The following is a 10,340-nucleotide window of genomic DNA, read 5'->3' on the forward strand; positions in this document are numbered from 1 at the left end:
CATTCCAGCTGGCGATGGAGGAGATTTCAACAGACCCATATCCTGAGCAGGCAGAAGAAAAGTCTTTAAATGTGCATTTGATGGAGCACACCCTGAAAATGAGGCACACAAAGTGGATTCCTCTTCCAGCTTCCAGGTGAGATTTTTTTCCATGTTTCACACCCAGGGCAGCACCTCCTGGGTGATAATTAAGGAATTGGACCAGGCTCCCAGGCAGTGGTGGAATCACCATCCCTGGAAAAGTTCCCAAAATCCAGCAGCTGTGGCCTTCTGTGACGGGGTTAATGGGTGCTGGAAAAAGTTGGGCTCGATGACTTGGAGGTCTCTTCAGCCCTTCAGGGTTCTCTGATTCTGTGGTTGAACTCAGCATTTCGAACTCCTGCTGACCCTCTAATTAGGGAAATGATTTGCGCTCAGCACTGACTCCGGTTTGGGCTCTGCTTTGAAGACACTTTTATTTACTTTCCCTGCCAAGGCCACGTGATTCCCACGGCATTCCTGCTTTTCCAGCCATCCTGCAGGGATGCATGAGGAGCCACGATCTGAAAAAATGCAAATATCACAGAGAACAAGATCAAATCCAGCTAATTTCCTCTTTTTGCCCTCCTTTTTCATTATTCTAAGGGTTAATAAACAGTTCTGTGTTTAGTTTCCTCTTCCAGGAGCTCATTCCTGCAGATTCCTCTCTTTCTCCCCTTATTTAGAGCACACCTAAAATGTGCCCAGGTCGCACAGTAAATGTTGCTTTTTGAAATATCCCAGCATCCAAAAGCCACAGCCCAACAAGGCTCCAGTGAGAGGTTCAGGGGCTGAAATCCAGCCTGGTATTCCACTAGAGTTTCTTGTTTCTCCTAAAAATTAGTTGGGATGATTAAAAATTGATCTGTTTGTGTTAATGGAGATCTCTGGTGTGGATTGTGTTGGAAAGAAGCTTAAAGATCATCTATTTCCACGGGCAGAGGCGCTTCCCACTATCCCAGGGTGCTCCAGCCTCGCCTTGGACACTTCCAGGGATGGGACAGCCACAATTCCTCTGTCCTAAGGAAATAAATACCATGGAAAATCGTCCTGAAGCAAAACCTCACCTCTTTACCTGTAGCAATTCTACTCTGGGTGTAAAGGTTGTTTTTTAGGAAGATGGATGATATCTGTGAAGACACTGGCTACTCCATTCATTAGGATTTCTTCTTTTTAAAGTCATCTCGAAAACAAAATGCTTTAAGCAACCAGTGAAAGAAAACTGCGTGTTTTTACCTGGGTTAGAGTAACTTCCTTTGCTAAAAATTGCTGTAAAAAAGGGCTTTGCTCTTTGTATAAGTGATACAGCTGCTGCCATGAGAGACCTGTGCACAGTCTAAAATTAAATGCTGTAAAATTGAAGTAATCAAAATTAGACATCAATCACATTAAGATGTTAATTAGCAGACCTTGATATTTTCAACCTCACATTTTGACGGCTTGCAGAGGATCAAGGATCAGCTAACACATATTAAATAATACACTTGCCTGAAATGTGGATTCCAGGTGATTTATATTTTTGCCGCATTGTAGAAACTTCAGGAATGATCCGTCCATTACAAACACCAGGAGTGTGGCTCAGTTTAAAGGGAACAGGCTCAAAGATATCTAAAAGTGGCTCCTTCAGTATTTACCAACCCTCCCCAAAACCACCCATTGATGTGGATCTGTCCTATTGGTCTGTGCAATCAGGGCTTTTGTTTTTCCCCTCTGCCTTACCAGCTTCCACAGGGTTGTTTCAGATTTCTGATTTTACAGGACAACTGATGCAAGAGATAAACATCTCCCGTGTTTTTTTTTTTTTTTACCCAACATATAATTAGACCAGCAAGGGTCTGAGTCTTACAACAAAGCCTTAAAAATGATAACTTGCTTCCCAGTATGTGACTGAGAGATTTAAATCTTCTCTTGAGGGAGAGTGGAAAGTACCAGTCCAGCTATTTGAAGATGAACAGCATGAAAATACGTCAAATTCACTCAGGTAAGGTACAGGGATTGTGCAGTTATTAATTTTCAGACCTGCAATGGGACTCCTATAACGATAAATTCAGGACAAAAGAGGCCAGCTATCAAACTTCCACAGGTTAGCAAAGCTCTCTTTGGGAGGCAGGGGGAGGATTAGAGATGTGTCTGGGAAAAAAATAAAAGGAGCTGAAGGCTCCAAAAGCTCGGAAACATATTTTTATTATTTTCCCCTTGCCATTCTTTTTCCTGTTGCTTTTCCTTATTAATATTTATTGATAAGCTCAGATTCTTGTGCAAAAGAATTGAGGACTTTTTTTTCTCCGTCTTTCTAAAACTTTCTTGTCCAGAGAGGAGGAAGGAGGGGGAAGGTAAATCCTGTAGGGAATGTGGAAACTCACAGTGAGTGCTGAGAGAAACTGGGATGGATCCTGAGCTCCACACTGCCTGAATCCACTCCTGGGACTGCATTGGGAAGGAATTTATTTGTGCCACATCTGGGATCAAATGATACACTTGGCGTCCTGCCCCAGCACTCCATGGCTGGTCCTCGCCTCATTTGTTTGTAGGGTCACAAATTCCACATGGGCTGAGCCAGAAATCTGCAGTAACTTCCAAAGACATCAATAAATATCCCCTGCCACCGCCCCAGATGCCAGGGAATTCTCTGAGTGCAGGTGAAACGATCCCATAGAATTGGCTAATGATGGACTTGCTGCTGTTGAACCAGGCCACTCCACAGGAGCTCCAAGGTCAGTAATTTCCACATCATTTTTGTCACAATTGGGTTTTAGGTGCTGTTGCATGAGGTTGATGATTTTTGGTCTCAGTTCAAAAGCAGAACCAGCCCCATGCACATTATATATTATTATAGGTGTTTTCAAATAGATAATATCTAATTAATTAAATAATAAATTAACAATTCAAACAATGAAATAATAAATTAAATTGATATCTAGTAATAAATATTATATTATATTAATATGAATATAAATATACCATATAACACAACATAAATATAAATATAAAATATAAAAATATTAAAATATTAAAATATATAACTGTATAAATATATAATGTATACATATGTATGTATGTATGTATACACATATATATTTGCAATCTCTGAGCTTTAGCAATGCTTTTATATTGGCAGAAACACCCCAAAAATCAAAGCTTCTGTTAACTGTGATGGCACAAATGAGGACATTCCCTCCCTTCATCTTCCCCTGGAGGAATTCAGACAGACAATAAACAGCATCAACATAAATTTACCGCTGCATTTTACATATTGCTACGTATATACAAAGAAAAAAAAAATCAACTTTTCCAGTTGTCATCTTAGTTTGAACACTGCAAACAGGAGCTGGAGGCTGAGCTTTTATCTGTTCTTCAGAGATCTCTGGCTTGACTCCTGAACTGCTGCTCCCTCCTGTCCAGACAAGGGCCAGTGCTCCTCCTGCCTGCCATGGGAACAGGATTTTGTGTTTGGCACATCAAAGCAGACTAATTGAAGTCAAAATGGTTCGAGAGGTCTGGTTGGGTTGATTTTAATGAGGATTTTTAAAGCTGTCATCCTTCTCGTGTGTGTTTTATTTTTTTTTCTTTTTTTTTTCATTCTGGGAGGTTTTTTCCTTAGCAGCAATGTGAGTTGTAAGGTATTTAACCAGCCTTTTGTGTTTCCCTAACACCACAGAATCTGTGCAGCTCACCAATTCTAAAAATAAATACAAATGAAAGCCAAGCCCTTTCTCTTCCCCTTTCTTTAATCACATCCCTCCACGAGCAGGGAGTGCACTTTGCCCAGGTGAATTTCCCTTCCCTCCAAACCCCAGGAAAAGCAAACAGTGGTGGAGATGCATCTCCATTGCACAGAGAACTCACTTGGAAATTCAAGTGACTGCACAAGGGATTTTTTTTTTTTTCCAGATCTCTCTTGCAGCAGCGAGGCAGCTCGTGAATGGCATAAGTGGCAACTGTTCAATAACCGAAATGACTGCGGCCAAATTCCATTCTGATAATTGCAAAATTAACTGGTGTCACTGTTTCAAGAGGGTGTTTCCCCCTGGGCCAGGTGTGGGCATCTGGACCACCTTTCATTTAGGAGAATATATCAGTTTGATTAAAGTTAATAAAGCAAGAAGAGATTTAGCAAATGGAACTAATGTTCAGAGATAATTTCGGCTGGAATAAATGAACGAGAGATGGGGAGAAGTAATTACAGGAATTTGCTGAAGACCTCTGGGGTGAAATGCACATGACCACAGCACACTGTGTGAAGGAACAGGATAAAAACTAAACGCAGTAATGGGATCCTTCAGTTATGCAGGAGGAAATTGGGAATAGCCCGTGGTGATGCTGGCACTGTATTTAGAGCATTTTAGAGAACCTCGGTGAGAGTTTGGGGAAAATCCAGCAGTTGAGTTATTTCCAGGATCACTCTGCTCCTCACCCTGCTCAGTGCATGCAGCTGGAGCAGCAGATTTGGTTGTCTGAGGGAGAGATCACCCAACACCAACACTGATCCAGTCAGAGAATGGAAATCCCAGAGTCCTCAAGGTGGGAAAACTCCTCCAAGACCATCGAGTCCAGCCTCGGATCCATCACCACCTCATCAGCCAGAGAAGAGCACTAAAAACCACGTGCACTCATGGAGAACTTGCTGCACCTCTTATAGTGTTATTTAATTTCCTAGAATTTTGAATTAATTTGCTTTTAGAGTTGTGTCTAGCATGAAAATGTCATGATGAACAGAAGGGGGTTATGCCATAAAGCAATTTTTAAATTTTTATTCCTCTTTGGCTGCTCTGGGTTACGGCACAGCGGCACTTGTTTACTCTGATGAACTCTGACTTTGAGAGACTCTGACAGGACTTAGCTGCACTCTTTTAATCTAAGAGCACAACCTGTAATCAATAAGCAAGGCTTTTAAAGCCATCAATAATTTATTCAAAATTATTCCGTTTCCCAGCCTTCCAGGAAACCCCGCTCGCGCCTCGACGTAATTTCAGCATAAATAACACGTTAATTTTACCCTTCCCCAACGCTCAGGAGGCTGCAGCGACACGAATTAATCCTGAAAAGCCACAATTCATTGTGCTGGATGAAATATTCAAAGGCTGCTGGAGGCTGAGCGGGGTCATGGCACTTGGGAAACCTGGGCAGGTTCTGGGGCAGCTCTGACCCAGCAGCTCTCAGCTCATCCCCCTGGGTTTGCCCGCAGGAAAGGGGTCCCTGAATATTTTGCAGCTCCTGGGCTCTGGGAGATGCTGCTCTCACCTGGAAAAGGGGCTGTGTGAGGTTTGTGTGAGCTGTGTCTCGGGGGTGCCTGGACAGATGTGCTCAATTTGTAACTCGAGGTTGTTCCCTCCACAGCCACGCTCAGCAAATTCCGCCTCAAGTCAGAGCTTCAGGCTCATTCCTTCCTGCTTTCCTTCCATCCTTCCTTCCATCCTCATTCCACTCCTTCACGGCACTGCTTTACCTAGAATAATACAGATTTAAATACATATATTATATTTTTAATATATATAATATATCTATATAATTATACCTTTATATATACTATACACTATATACCATATAGTATATAACATATCATATATTATATAATAATATATACATTATTATATATATTATAATAATACATAATATACCTAATATATAATATATCATATTCTATTCTATAATTATAATTATGTATTTTATGTTATATTTTTTGTATTATAATATACATTATTATATATTATGCGTTAGATATTAGATATTATTTATATACAAGGTATTTTTATACCTAAAAAAAAAAAAAAGTCTCGGTGTTTTCAACAAGACTTGCCATGGTTAATTTTAAAAAAGCAGGATCCAGCTGCAAGGAGCCACTGCAAGTTTCCTGCGCGCAGGGAATTTCTGTAGATCCAGCATTATTCTAGCGAGGTTCATTTGTCTGGCTGACATTTTAAAACAGATGTATAAGCAGATATCATGGGCTACTCTTGTAACAAGCATTAAAAAATCCATTCTGTACTTAGTAGGAACGTGATAAAAAATAGAAGGGAAAGTAACCAGGTGAGTGGTGAACTGCTGTGGGAACACACGTGGAAGGTGATGTCCTCAACGGAGCTGGTGAGCACTGAAAGCACAAAATTCCTTCTTTTTTCTTCTTTTCTTTTTCTTTTTTTTTGCTGTGGATGTTGGTCTTATAAATCTTGGGCACAAGGGCACACTGAGTAAGAACACAGGTGGCCGCCTCTATTTCCAGCCCTAGGACTGGAATTGATACCATTTTTACCTGATTTGATACCATTTTTACCTGGAGGTTGCATTTTCACCCCTCTCTTCAGCTAAGATAAAAATCTTCAGATGGGTCAGAGCATTTTGGGGCGAATCCAACCTCGGTGCTCTGCAGGGTGTCACCCCTGCTTTGGTGACACCAAACCTCAGCACATCCAGCAGTGCCTGAAATCCATTTCCTCTGCTGAGAGCTGAGCCTGCTCTGCCCATCCTGCTGGACATCAGGGATATTGAGCCTCGGGTTTGTTCTTGTTTTGCTGTCGAGGGTGGATTAACAGGAATGAACCCTCTGCTGCTGCTGGCAGGGCTGAGCCAAACCTGCCAAGCCCCACCTGGGTAAGCAGCTTAGGAGGGATCCTCCCTGCACAGCCACAGCTGCCCCTGTGCCACCAAATCCTCTCAGGGACAAGGGGCAGGGGCCTTAATTCCAAAATGACAGATGAAACTGAGCAGACAGAACCGCTACCAGCAAGTTTTCATTCCCCAAGTGGCTGCAGTGAGAACAATGATCCGTGGAAAAGGGAATTTTGGGGGGGTTTCAGCTCACCATTGTCCTCTTGTTTTGCTTTAACCTGCAAAACTTCTCTCCATTATTCCTTCTCTTGTGTGGATTACACAATTAAGTGACAAAGGCGTGTTTTTGACATCTGTCTGATTTCCATGACAACAGATTGTGAAACCAGGTGTAGTGAGCATGCGAGACGAAACCTGAGAAAAATGATGAAGCTAAATGAAGATTTAATCAATGTGAAGAACAGCAACAAGGAGGGGGGAGAAGGAAAGACGCAACAAAGGTATCTCATTTATGGAAGACAAATTTTTCTATCTCCTTTATGGAAGACATGCATTTTTTTCTATTTCCTTTATAAAAATAAATGTATTTTTCTATGTCCTTTCTGCTATCTAAATATTATAGGATAAAGGAACTACCTGTACTCATTAGGGAAAGGCAACAGGAGCAGATTTTGGAAGGAAAAGAGCCCTGGTTTAGTTTGTGGCCCTCACTAAGCAGGTCTGGAAAAGGATGATGGTGCCCATGTGCCAACCACCAAAAGTTTTCCTTCTTCCTCTTATGAAAAACCGGGAAAGATGGAAAGGACTGGGAGTGATTTTGTCAGGATGAGTTTCAAAAGGCTGAAAGGTCGTTTCTGGGAAGAGGAGCGGCTGCTTTCCTTGCCTGCTGTGGGTTGGGCAAAGCACGCATGAATCCAATTGCAGTGAGAGATATTTATGTTTTTAAGAAAAACAAACAAACAAACAAAAAACACCTCTATATTTTGGAAGGGCGGTTGCTGAAGAAAATAAAGGTGAAAAGGGAATCTGTGGATTCTCCATAACAGCAGAGAACAGGTCAGAGGAGCATCTGTCCAGCCTGGCCCAGGGAGAGCTGCTCCTCCCTGGGAATGGGAAGAATTCCACGGCTTTCCCAAATCCCCCCAAGATTTCTGGTTTTCTGCCACACTCATCCCACGAGCTCTGAAAACTCCTCAGTTGTTCAGCCCCTGATTCCAGCTCCAGCAGCCTGCTTGCACCACTGGCTTAAGTTCATAAACGATGTTATAACAGGCTAAGCTGGACATCTTGAAGGGCTGCCAAAAAAAAAAGGGGCAAGCAAAGAAAATAACTGTAATCCACAGCCTTTTGAGAAGAAGAGGCATAAATAAGTTTTAAAGCCACGAGCACACAGAGGAAGAAATCATGGGAAGAGCCCTGAGTGACTGAGCAAAGGACTGGTATTTAGGCTGAGTGTTGATATTCCAGAGGCAGACAGTGAATAATAAGGGAGAGACTGATGCTGCCTGATTTTCAAGGATAACTCACATCCATTTCCGTGGAGTAATTCTGAACACACCTGGATTTCCTGCTGAAATTCTCTTTCTGCAGGTGAGGGGGTGGCTTGGCAGGGCTGGAAGCAGCTCTGGGAAGTGTAATTCACTGCCTTGGCTTGCAGTGGGGACCGGGAGAGCGGTCAGGGAGAAATCCATGTGAATTTGGGAGCATTTGTCAACAGTGTTAGGAGTTCAATTTGGCACAGGCAGGGGCATAATAACGCTGGAGTTACTTTGGGGCCCTCGCAGGTTGCAGCATAAATCTTTACAGGAGCTCGATTTGTGTTCATTTTATGTGTGAAACATTAATAGATTTTTAATATACTGGCACAAGATAAAATGAACCTCAGCGACATCAAGAAGAAAAATCGACTTTGCACGACGCACAGGGAAATACACTGGTGGTGTTTTACACTGTGCTGGGAAAGTTGTGTGAGGGTCAGGGTGGGTGAAACACAGGTTACACGGCCTGGAAGATTTGTTGGCTGTAGTAAAGAGTTGTTTAGAGGAGTAGAGACCAAGAAGTGCAGGCTCCTGTGCAGCTGAAACACAGCAGGGGCTTCCAAAGCACCTTAAAACCAGCCTGCACTGACTGCATTCATTCTGTCTCCAGCATTTAATCCGAATTAATTCCAAATCTCCCCTTTTCTACGCTGGGTTATTGTTGTAAGTGACTGGGAGGTTGAAACCATCAGCTGAGTCACTCAGCTTGGTTTTTAAGGGTCTGAAATCACTCTCAGTATTGGAGATGGGGAATGACCTCCTGGAACCTGTTGTAAACATTGTCCCTCGATGGGGAATTGGCAAAGGGGAAGTTTTCCTCCTCAGGGAGAGGTTTGCTCATGGACTGTGAGAATCTATAGGACCTGTGGGCAAAATTAAAGGTAAAAACTGGATTTTGGAGCGCTGGATTTGGGCACTTCCCGTTATCTGGAAAGTCAGCTGAGCTCCAGATTTATCTGGACAAATCAAAGAGGAGTTTCTCCATGTTTCTCCTATCGCTGCCATCACTTTGCTTATAAATATTTCACATTTTTTTGTCTGCAAGCTCCACTCTCTTGCTTTCCACGCTGCCCAACCAAGTCTCCATCCCGAGGGCTGATGCTGAAATATTAAAATGCTGAATTTCTCTGCTCTGCCCTGTGCCCAGGAGCTGCTCCTCACCTTGGCCAGAGCAGCAGGGCCGTGGCACGGGGTTAACCCCAAGCCTCAGCATCATTCCGCGTGCGAACCGCGTCGCAAATGTTACACGGAGTTATAAAGTTAATATGAAAAGCAGATGGAGAGAAATTAAAAGAGATAGTCAGGGGAGAAGAGATGAGATATAAAAATAGATGGAACTGGTGAAGCATGGAAGTTGCAGAAAAGCTGTTCCAGATGCCAGCAGCTACTCCAGAGAGAAGCCTCATCCCAGCGACAGGGAGTGGTAGGGGAGTGCGCTGAGCAATTTAAGGGATAAAGGGAAGAATATGCAAAAAATCCTTTAATTTCTTGCCTCCAAACACTGCCAAACACTACTTTGAATTCTCATGTCTCGCGCATTATCTCGCAAACTGGAAAGAAGCAACAATGCTCACCCTAAGTATCAGCAGTTGGACTGAATTTCACACCTTATTTATTAGTATTTTATCTGGAAAACAGAGAAGGATATTTGTCATTTAAAGCCAGCAACCAAGAAGTGCACACGCTTTTTTCTGCCCCCTGCTGAAACTCTTTAAATTTTCTTAATTTGTTAAAGGTCTTAGCACACGCCCGAATTTATCTCATTATCCACTTATTTGGCCAACTCTGGGATTAAATAAGGTGGATTCCATTGTTCCTGCATTGCACCTGCCGAGTGGAACACTCTCCCTTGCAGTGCTTCCGGATGGAAAAATAAGGCTCTGTGCTTTCGTACAAATATTAATTACATTATACTTTTTATCCAAATTTCCAATCCTCCTCTCCAGCCTAAGTGGTTGACGAGGGTGGAATAGGGAAATGTGTCATTCTGTTCCAAGCTGGTTGATGACACTGATGAATACAACTTTATTAGGGGAAGCAGATGTTGTCGCACACCCCGGAGGTGTCCCTGATAAGGAGAATTTGCTGACAAATATTATCCAATATTCCATCAGCCTCACCATCAGCCTGGTGTTCTCTCTCTCAGACAATGAGACCTTAGCCTGCAGTGCTGCCTGTGATCTCAGCACTGTCCTTGTCACAGCACGAGCCAGCTCAGCCCTATCAGCTCCATAAACA

This window comes from Chamaea fasciata, unplaced genomic scaffold (genome assembly GCF_029207755.1).
Source record: "Chamaea fasciata isolate MVZ Bird 193981 ecotype frontalis unplaced genomic scaffold, bChaFas1.0.hap1 SCAF_13, whole genome shotgun sequence".
Taxonomy (NCBI): domain Eukaryota; kingdom Metazoa; phylum Chordata; class Aves; order Passeriformes; family Sylviidae; genus Chamaea; species Chamaea fasciata.